The sequence below is a fragment of the Excalfactoria chinensis genome, chromosome 1 (assembly GCF_039878825.1).
Source record: "Excalfactoria chinensis isolate bCotChi1 chromosome 1, bCotChi1.hap2, whole genome shotgun sequence".
NCBI lineage: Eukaryota > Metazoa > Chordata > Aves > Galliformes > Phasianidae > Excalfactoria > Excalfactoria chinensis.
Window position 1 is genome coordinate 156,364,180 of NC_092825.1, and position 11,285 is coordinate 156,375,464.

The 11,285-nt window shown below is 45.5% G+C and overlaps 1 protein-coding gene across 5 annotated transcripts in view; it reads right to left on the reverse strand.

The window, feature by feature from the left end:
- ENOX1 (ecto-NOX disulfide-thiol exchanger 1) overlaps window positions 1-10,249 on the reverse strand; it is a 360,206-nt gene extending 349,957 nt beyond the window's left edge. For 2 of the 5 annotated variants that reach the window (XM_072358786.1, XM_072358747.1), the window contains exon 1: window positions 10,142-10,249. The gene's annotated coding sequence lies outside the window, so the exon portion shown is untranslated. Of the gene's footprint in view, window positions 1-9,294; window positions 9,462-10,137 lie in introns of those variants that run through there. The other 3 variants (XM_072358793.1, XM_072358757.1, XM_072358765.1) reach the window with 2 other exon arrangements.
- Window positions 10,250-11,285: the final 1,036 nt, after the last annotated feature.

The following is an 11,285-nucleotide window of genomic DNA, read 5'->3' on the forward strand; positions in this document are numbered from 1 at the left end:
GTATGGATGCTTACAATCACTCTCTGGATGTTTCTCATATTCAGTGAGCCACCATGCATTCATGTAAGTGCTGTTTATTTCAGGTTTGGGGTTTTAGTTCTGTATTTCCCTTTTTTCCATTGAACGCTGAATTAGTGAATTTAAATCTCTTTAAAAGGGCAATACACGGGGGCCTATGTTGCTCATTTTGTGTTATGCTGACAGGGATGTTACCAGAAAAGAAAGTCTCTCATCAACTGCAAGGTCTTCATTTTCCTACCATTCACCATATGAGTGGCCACTGCTCTTTGCCCTCCCTGATAACAAACTGATTCCTTTAGAATGAAGCGATGTTGAAGAGCTCCTGAAACAGTAAGAGCACTGACTTCAGAGCTCACCACAGCTATATTTCAGTGATGACAGGGGTGTCAAAGCATCTCATCTTCACGATTACCAAATTCAATGTTCTGCTTCCCATTCAATATTCAGTTCCATTTGGCAGCCATTTGACACTGAAGAACCAAAAGAAATAGATTTTCTGCATGATTTCAAGATGACCACTGTCTAGCTACTCTTACAACTCTTACACTTTCGATACAGAAGAATTGCTTGATTACACTGTTGTTTGACTGCGTCACACTACTCCCTTTATTCTTGGGTAACATGAACTGGAAAAATATAACTTCTATCCATTCCATTTTATTTGTAGTAGACAGTACTGAGCAGAATCAACTGTGTTTTCAAGGAAAAGGTAAACCTAGATGCAAGCTTGGCAATCTCATATAAAACTGCACCATCAGATGTGCTTTTGCTCCCAGGTCCTAACAGATGAGGCCCGATCTGACTGCACAGTGCTCCATTTGCTTCCTTCTCACCACTTTCCATAGAGAGCAGATTACACTAAGCAGCTACTCCGTTCTTTCATTATCAGTGAGACTTCTCTTTCCCTGGAGAGTTTATGCAGTTATATAATCTCACTTAATACTCTCCAAGAAGCATAAAAAGAAATTCCAATTTTTCAGCTTTTTACTTTAAAAACAAAGTTGATGGTTTTCTTCCCCTACCGAAATTGCAGCCACCTTGTATTATGCAAAGAAAACAATACAAGCTACCTGTTACCTATGTTCTACAAAATTATACCTAAGTTCAACAAATACAACATGGAAAATAAAACCGCAAGACTCAACTAATGACACACATACTGCAGCTGGTTTCACATGTTCTCTGTAGTAGTATTAACCTTGTTTACAGAACTGGCAAGCAACCGGATAGCTGAGTAGACTGGCAACAGTACACCCAGCCTTTCACCTGCAGTGTGTAAGCTCAAGTTGAGTCCAGCTCCATGGAGGTACTGGAAACATGTGCTCCCTCACAGGCTGTCAGTGAAATAAAATGGTAATTGCTATCTGCTTCATACAAAATTGGAGATTACACTGCAGAAGAGTCATCAACATAAACAGCATTTCCTCTCAATGTTAAGATATGAATAACCTTGAACCAAAAACTGACCAAGGGCCCTTTCATTTGTTAAAATGATACTCAGCTGAAAGATGCGCGTTTTAGGCAAACTAGTGGAAAGGCAACAGAAAGAGGATTTTAAAATCAAACTTATTTTCCAGGTCCTTTATGTCTTCAGTTCCCATATGCAGCAGCCTGCCAAGAACACCTCTGCTTACACTCCACCTGAAGACTCTGGGAGCCAGATGCACACATGCAGAGGAGGCAGGAGGATGTGTGAATGGAGCACCCTTTTACAGCCATTGAATCCACAGAGAGTACTTGCTCACGTCCAGCTGCCTGCCATCCTTATCTGCCAACGGAGGACCATAAACATACACTTTTTTGATGTGTCTATAACTGTACTACCGGGGCTGTGATCTCATCGGATTTCACTGCTAAGCAAGGGTCACACCTCCAAGGAAAACTCTCAATAAACTAAGTGGTTCACTTAGTCAGTGCTGAAGCAATGCCAGCATCCATCCTAAGTCATCAGAAGAGATTAAGCCATGGATCTTTGCCACCAAACTATAAGCCTCTACTGCTGCAGACTCTGAGGGAAGTGCTTGCATCACTCAGTAGCAATAGCAAGCTCTTTCTCTGCATGCACAGGAGATACTAAATTAGGATATTACATAGCAACATTCTAGGGAGCAATCTGCTACTTTCAGATGAAAGAAACTTATTTGTCATTGCTGAAAGTCCTCTTGACTCTTCTTATAAGGGCCCAAGCAACAGCACCTCTTCAAAGAGCGTACTCTCACTCTGGTTATTGCATTCCACCTCCCCACGTTCATCCCATGCCGTTATCAGCTACTTCCATTTCATTTCATCTTTGCTTCTCTGTCAAAATGCTTGCTAACAGGTATAATTGGATCCAAGCAGAGTTGTAAAAAACAGCGTCAGACCCTCACTATATTCTACCCCCAACACAGCTGTTATGTACTGAAACTTTTTCTACACTGTGTGTAGGGAACAAACCCCTTTAAAGTCCATATAAATCAAACCTGTAATACTAAAATAGTTGTGTGTCATTCACTCTGGCCACAGAGGAACTGTTCTTCATCATGTGTTGATGAGATCTAACATACCAAAGTTCACATCCTAAACACCTGCACTGTGTTGTACTATTCTGTACCAGAAGAGGTTTAGGCTAGACATAAGAAATAAGTTTTTCTCTCAGAGAGTGGTCAGGCACTGGAATGGATGCCCAGGGAGGTGATGGAGTCACCATCCCTGGCAGTGTTCAGGAGGTGTTTGGATAGGGAGCTAGGAGATATGGGTTAATGGCTTGCTGTAGCTACAGTAATGGGAGGATGGTTGGATGAGATGATCTTGTAGGTCCTTTCCAACCTTGTGATTCTGTGATTCTATGATTCTATGTTAAATGTACTTCTGTAAAAATTGCCAGCATTTTAAAGTCTCATTTAAAACAACTTCAAAAATAAAGATGTACTGACAGAAAAAAAAAGAAAAAAAAAAAAAAAAAAAAAAAAAAAAAGTAGTTAAGGTAGTTGTTGACCTAGGTTTTTTGTGCAAAATAAACAGGCAGAATACCAGTCTTGCACTTACATGGCATATTTCATCCTAGCAGATTCCATCCAACAAGCTCGACCTCACACAGAGTTCCAAGTAAGCACACTATTAACATACACATGTAGTACTAAGTAGTCAATCTATCCAGTTCCACCATCCTCAACTACCTAGATTTATCCACTCAACAGCATGGGTTCTATTAGTCTATTATAGAAGAATTACCCAGCCATCAGAAACTGCCCCTCCAACATCAACAATGTATTGGCAACAGCTGCAGTGCTAATCCTTCTGTTCTGCCCAATTGAATCTCTCTCCAGTCAACCTCCTTTCAGACCTCTATCACCACCAACCAAGGCCCCAGACATAAAGTCCAGAAAGGGCTGAACCTGGTTTACATGTCAAAGTGTTTTTAAGCAGCAACATGGCGCATACTGGGAGTGTGTGGTCTACAGAGCATTTTTTTCCCATACTATGCTGAACACAGGAAATCTACAGAACACTTAAGCCTGGCTTCTACACCCTCAGCACATCCCTTCCCTGCACACAAACTGCTTAAACCAAAGGTCAGCTTCACCAACCAGCTGTAACCCAGATCAGCTTTCATCTGAGTACAGCATTCATGCAAAACTGCTGATTTAGTCATTATCAAGCATGAAAGGCTTACTCCAAATCAGGTTTTAACTTCTGATTACCAAAAGAGGCCTTGGTTAATCAATCCACTGTCAGGTATCCAAAAATTTGGCAGACGGAAATCTACCAGAATATTTCTGCAATTTGTATGGCTTTTGGAAAAGTCATCTGGACTTACACTGCACACAGAACATCCAGATCACAGGAGGCACCATGATGAAAGATCAAGATGGGGACAGAGGCAGGGGAGTGGTGGGAGAAAGTCACAAAGAGATGATTAGTGGGCAGTATTTCTTTATGATTACCTGATGGCACTAAGATCCATTACATGATCAAATAAAATTCTGCAGAAGCTGTCATCTCTGTGTCCTATACACCTCCCTGGGATGCCCGTTCTTTTCAAAAGGTGGAAATAAATAAGAACCTAAAAAATGGTTGTTTACTGTAGCTGATCCTTGAATCATAGAATCACAGAATCACAAGGTTGGAAAGGACCTGCAAAATCATCTTGTCCAACTGTCTTCCCATTACCGTAGCTACAGCAAACCACTAAACCAGATCTCATAGCTCCTCATCCAGATGCCTCTTGAACACTGCCAGGGACAGTGACTCCACCACCTCTCTGGGCAGCCATTCCAGCGCCTGACCACTCTCTGAGAGAAAAAGTTCTTTCTTATGTCCAGTCTAAACCTCCTCTGGTACAACTTGTGACCATTTCCTTGGGTTCTGTTTGTTGCCTGGGAGAAGAGGCCAAGCCCCTCCTCACCACAGCCTCCCTTCAGGAAGTTGTAGAGTTCAGTGAGGTCTCCCCTGAGCATCCTCTTCTACAGGCTTAACAGTCCCAGCTCCCTGAGCCGGTCCTCATAAGACTTGTGCTCCAGACCCCTCACCTCAGAATATCCATCATCCCAACATCAGCTCAACCACAAGCCCATATGACAACCCTGTTTTGAGTCATGTATTTATAAAAACATAAAACCCAACTGTCTTGGCACTGAAAATTCCTTTGCCAGAGCACAAAAACTCCAGCTTGAAAAAAATTAAGTCAAGGATGGCTGGTCCAAGATCTGACCTAGTTTCTCTTGTAACCTTCAACTCAAACAAAAATAAAACAGAGACATGAAAAAGTGCTGTTAGATCTTGTACTCCAATACCTTCAAAATGCAGAAAGGCTTCCTCTAGTACGTTTGTTAGTTGCCTACAAAAATGACTTACCTTTAAAACTCTAACTTCAAACATCTGAAGGAGGTACTCTCAAAACACCTGGTCTAATATAAGCTCCATCACAAAGTCACAGGATGACCCGAGTTGGAAGGAACCTCAAGGATCATGAATCTCCAATCCCGCTGCCACAGGCAAGGCCACCAACCTTCCCATTTAATACTAGACCAGGCTGCCCAGTGCCCCATCCAACCTGGCCTTGTACACCTCTAGGGACAGAACAGCGCCTCCAGGGATGGGGCAATACATTATCTTATTGTGAAGTTTTTAGCCAAAATTCATCTTAAGCTTTTACTTCCTTTACTGTATGAAGAGTGCCTCGTGAACTTGTCTTTTCCCAAATTTTGTTCCCTCTGCTCTGCTATCCTGTAACAATTATTCTACACAAGTTCTGTTTACTCCAGAACAAAGACATTAGTTCCAAAGGTTACAGGTTTTGTTTGAGGCCCCTATTCAACAAAGCATTTAATTACATGCCTAACTTTAACCACAGGCTTACATCCAATTGATCTCAGCAAGCAGAGATGAGCTTAAGAATATGCTGAAAAAACAACAACAACAAAAAAGTAAAGCACACAAGTCAACGTTTTGCTGAACCAAATCCTCAGTTTCTGTAATCACACGGATTATTAATTTTCCATATTTGGCAAGAATTGACAGATCACTGCTTTCACGTTATAGGACTGAAAAATGAAGCTTCAGCGAAGTCCAATACTGATGTAATGCTTTTGTTCCTTTCTTTTAGATATAAAATATATTTTAAAAAAGGGAAATGAATACTTTGGTAAATATCCAACAGTACGACAATCATTAAACCTATTGGATTTAAACATGCAGTTGGTAACTCGACGTTCTTGTTGCTGTGGTACCCTCTGAAAGTAAATAAATAAATAGCAGCCCTGTGGAAAAAAAAAAATGTAAAAGGACTACAGTACGTGCATCTCGGTAAGATGAGCAGCATGTTCCCTGCTAGCTCATTAGCCGCTGCCATCATTGCATAGTTAAGTGGAGAAAACAAAACTGTCAATTTTGTAATTCATTTCTACCCAAAGCATCTAAACAAAATGGACTTAACTCACTGTTTCAAGACAGAATTTAGGAGGGATAAGTGGCAAGAAGGCACAAAGGCACTAGCCCTCGGTTTTCAGTCATTTGTTGACTGCTTCCACCAGTCTCCAACCTACATGACAGCAGATGTCAGATTTCACATTGATCACCACCAACGAATGCAGTTGGCATAACAGGAATTTCATGAAGAGAATATAAAATCGCTTCCAAATGTCTTCCATTGTTTATAGGCAGCCAACTTCACAAACTCTCTCTCACTCTCTCTCCATCTTTGTTTTGTTTTGCTCTGTTTATTTGTACTTTAAGTTTTCTTTGCCTTCCCTCATTCTGCTGCCTGGTAAATATAGGCGGAAGCTACGTGGGGGCTGCAGCAAGGCAGTGGACCGAGTTCAGTCTGCAAAGTATCTAACTGAGATTCTAGGTTAGGGAGGTGTGCCTTAAGAGAAAGAAATAATATGGGAAAATTGGAAAAAAAAAAAAAAAAAAAAAAAAAAAAAAAAAAAAAAGCCTGCTCCCTTTACAACCATAAAGCCTTCCAAAATTCAACTAATGCGCTTCTCTACTAAATTGTCAAGGCATGCTATGGCACAAAAAAATGTTGATTCCCAATGCCTATAAGAAAGTAAAGTAGCTGCTCATTGATATTTATCAGGATTACAGTATTCTCTGACCGTTGAATTTCAACTGCTTTTACTGAAGGAATACTTCAAAGAATCATTGAGCTGTTTCAGTTAGAAGGGACCCTTAAAGGTCACCTAGTCTGTTTGTTGTGACACTTTCATATCTCAGTAGGACACATGCCAGAAAAATAAAGTCTACAGGCAATGTAAGTAATTATACATATTGGATCTCTTGAATAACACTATGAGCTCCAAAGGTCATTCAGAGGAACGCAGCTCACTCACCTGGGACAAACACTAATTGTTTGCTTATGCATACAGGACTATGTTTGCTGTTTCTCACAATTTTGGGGTTTCCAAGATGGGAATGGTACCTTTGCTGTCAGGTATTCAGGGGTGCAGCCAACAGAAAAATCACCACTGTGTTCGTTCTACCTGGTACTTCAGACTTGTAGGTAGAACACTGCCAACAGCTTTGTGCCACGTTCAACTACGGAATCATAGAACAGTTTTGGTTGGAAGGGACCTTTAAGCTCATCTAGTTCCCCTGCTATAAAGGAAGTACAGGAGGCAGAAATGCAAGAGCTCCCCTGCACTGCTGTACAGCTGCCCACCTCCTCTCCATGCCACAGTTGGATCCCTCCAGCAGCCTCCCCAGCACTAACACCTGCTGGAAAGCAGAAACCTGATAGGCAGTAAGCACAGATGCAGGGTTACATCCGCCGCCTGCACTAATGGATTTTTTCGGATAGATGGCAGTGCACAAAGTGCATCTGAGATTGGTCCAGGGTCGAGATTCCATTTCAGCGCTCAGAGACTAACCAAGGGAATTACCGCATTATCAAAAGCACTTTAAGAAAGATCGCGGCTTAGAACCCATTCCTGCTGCACCGTGATAGCTCCAGCTCTTTTAAGGGGTGAACTGGGTGCCAAGAGCGTAAAAGTGGCAGAGAAGCACTTGGGATTTTACTTCCCATTCCTGTGGGTGGCAGAGAATTTTATTTTAATCCATTCTAACAAGTGTGGTTTTAAAGCACAAAGCTAAAAGACAATTAACCAAAGTCCAAGACGCTGCATACCGGGCGCAGCAGAGGATAAAACTGATTTTCAAGGATCTATAATCACATGGATTTAGAAATACTCCAGCAATAATAAGGGCATTTCAAATCACTCGTATTGGCAGAAAAGCCCACAAATACCACTTATTTTGCGCCCTCCTCACTCTAACAGACACCGCTACCAAGCGAAACAAGCAGAGTGGCATTTTAACCATGTAACTGCATGTACACTGGCAACTCCCTTTCTCACAAAAGGGGGATATTAACAAAGCAGCTGAAACAAATGGGACAAATCTGATGGCATGGCTGGTAGCTCTGTGCCTACTTCAGGTGCTGACATCCAGCTCTCGTGAAGTGGAAGCATCCACCACCGTTTTGTTTTCTGTTCACAGTAGGGGGTTGCTAGGAAACAAAATACTATTGTCTGATTTCATGATCTATTGCCTGCCTTGCCTGGCAATAGTGTCTTCTAAAGCTATTACCCGGTTATTCTACATAGGACAAAGATTAAGACTTGTATTAGAACACATGCACACCGAGAGAGTAACAATAAAAACACCTCAAAATTCCAGGAAAAGGAGGTAAATATTCCAGACCACGGAAGATGAACTATCTTGAGGAGAAATGAACTCGAGCAGCCCAGTGATATTTATATACATACACTCCCCCACGTGCATCGGCGCTCCCTGACCATACCTATAGTTCTGTGGACTTACCACAGACTCTCTGGCTTCTGAGGACACAAAGCATTCTCTTACTACTTAAGAGCTACAGTAGGCTGCAAGTTCTGTAAATACCACACACTGCAGAACGCTGGTGCCACCAAGCACACACAGGGGAGGGACGGAGAGAGGCATTGTGTCCAGAATTCAGCTGGGGGCTGTTCTGGTGCCTTCATTTCTTTATGTCATTGCTTTTGCACACACGGACGCAACAAAGAGTCTGAGAAAATTCCTTTCCCTCCTTTTAACCCCCTCCTCAGCTTCCCCCCCCCCTCCCCCTTCCACTTCATTTGGCTCTAACACCAATAAATAAATAAGAGCATCAGGAGAAAAGATCTAGAGCTGAAAGCCACGATCGCCAATTTCACACACATACACACACACATATAAACAAAATTACAGTGAGACATCTTTGTGAAGCTAGAGAATGAAATATTTCTAGGATCAAACCAACGTGGGTGCCTAGGAAGGGACCCCCACAGCACGAGATGAGACCTCAGCACCAAAACCACAACAGTCATACTTAAAAGGATGAAGGGGCTTCTGTACAACGCGATATAGGAAAAGGTCTGATACAAAAGCTGCAGAGCATTTAGTACTCCTGTATGCATATCTACAACGTTGCACCATGCACAACATGCACTATTGCAAAGTCCATTCAACTTATTTATTAACGTCTATGAATTTTATCATTCCCTTTTAAATTCCATGGGAAAAAAATAATAACAATAACAGTGAAGGTGGTACAATGCAAAAGGCATCAAAGCTTTTGACATATTACAGCAGAACTTCCAGAGAGGGATGGAAGAAAGTAATAACACAGCAAATCTACAGTCCGTGGTAAGGATGGACTTGCTTCCTTGCCCTGGATTTACCGGGACCGCAGCCTACTTCCCTGGCACCAGCCTTCCAAAAACCACATTTAAAATTAAAGAGCACAACGCGAGGCAGCTTTTTCCATACCAGACAACAGGCAGCCACCTCTCCGAGCAGCTTCGAGGAGCAAGAGACAGACTCGACCCGCAGCCGACCCCGCTCTCAGCCGCGTAGGATACGGCTCTCCCACCAGATAGCTCCTACGGCAGCTCCCGCTGCCGGCGGTCCCCGTCCCTCCCCGGCGGGATGCTGTCACCTCCTGGCTGCGACAGCTTCACTGTCTTAGGGCACTCGCTCAGAGAACGGAGGGAAAGAGGAAGAGAGCGACGGGACAGCCACCTCCTGACAGCCACTCAGCTGCAGGGACTGCCCTACCGAGGCTAGGGACCCTCGTAGCCAGATGTGGAGGGGATGGGGTTAGGGTTAGGGCGTACAGACTCAGCCGCCCGGGTTGTGCTGCCCTAATGGAGAGGATGGGAAGGTTGCCCCGGGGTCTCCCTACTCGGTGGAACTCCCGTCCACTGCAGCAGCAATTAAAAATATATAAATAAACCGAAGAATAAATAAATAAATAAATGGCCCACTAGCGGAGAAGGGGGAAGAAGAAGAAGAAAAATAAATAAATAAAACCCGCACGAACAAACCACAACACAAAAACAACACCCTACGACAGGCGGACCCCGAACAACAACAACAACACAAGCCAGGCGCCCAGGAGAGCAAACTTTCTGACTCTCCGGGGAAGGAGAGAGGGAGGGAGCGCAGTGCCCGGCAGCGCTGCGGGGGCGCGGCGGGCGCGGGCGGGGGCGGCGCACAGCCCCGAGACGCTGGGAACGGAGCGGAGCGGTACCGGGCGCCTCCAGCGGGGCCGGGGCAGAGCGGCTCTCCCCTGACTCCCACCGCCCTCCTCTTCCCATCCCCGCGCCGTACCTACCGCTGCCGGTGCGCGGCCGCGGAGCAGCGGAGCAGCGGAGCCGCTGCCACGGCCGCTGCCGCCGCCTCCTCCTCCTCCTCCTCCTCTTCCTCCTCCTCCTCCTCCTCCCCGGGCCGGCGGCGCTGCGGCGGGCGGAGGACGCCCCGCGGCGGTGGGGAGCGCGGGGACGGCGGCGCGGGGTGCCGAGAGGCGGCGGCCGCCGCTGCACACAGACACACACACACACACACACAGCGCTGTGCCTCCGTGTGCGTGTGTGTGTGTGTGTGTGCCGGAGAGGGATGCTGTAAGGGAGCGAGGGAAAATTCTCCCCTCCTAGCAAAGCCGCTGACAAATGGCAAGGCAGGTGTGCAGCGGAGGAGAGGCTCCCGGAGGAACAGCGGGAGGAGGAGGAAAAAGAAGGAGTGGGCGGTGAGGAGGGCGGGGAGCACAGAGCCCGGCGGTGGGGAGAGGTCCCCGAGGGTCCCTGAAGGGCTGGGGACAGGTGCCCTGCCTGGCGAGGAGCCGGCTGCGGGCTTCATGGAGGGCTGTGCTCCAATCCGCTGTGCTCCCAGCGCTAAGAGCTGCCCCTTTTCTATGGGATAGGGGTTTCTGCCGGGATCTGCCTGCCAGAAGGACTCGGGGCTCCCAGTTGGCTGTGGTTCCAAATCAGAACCCCGCAGGGAGAACCCTCGCTAAAAGGCTGCTTTTAAGGGCTGCCTGTCCCAGGCAGGTGACACCTGAGCTATTCCATCACTTTATGAAGCATGGCAGGAGTCCTTGACCTCGCCTTCCCGTGCGCCTTTCCCATCACACATCCCAGGAAAGGATGCTGGGCACAGAGGATCCAGCAGAAGCTGCCCCAAAGCCAAGCAGTGATGCTGGAGTTGCCTAATGCCTCACTTAGCAATGAGGCTGAACCTCATGCCCAGCAGGTGTTTGCCAGTCTGAACTCTGCTGTTTGAATGGGAGAAGCCTGTTCTTTTCCCTGCCCGAATCACCGTGCAGGGCTGCTGCAAGTGGCCACGTTCTGCTGTGGAGGTGGCTGTGATTTAGTACTGGAGAAGGCCACTGTGTGCCCATTTATAATGGATTTCAGCACACTTCTAGGTGACAATCAGTTGGTACGTGAAAAGTGGCTGTGGCTGAAGGGTGGAAACTAACA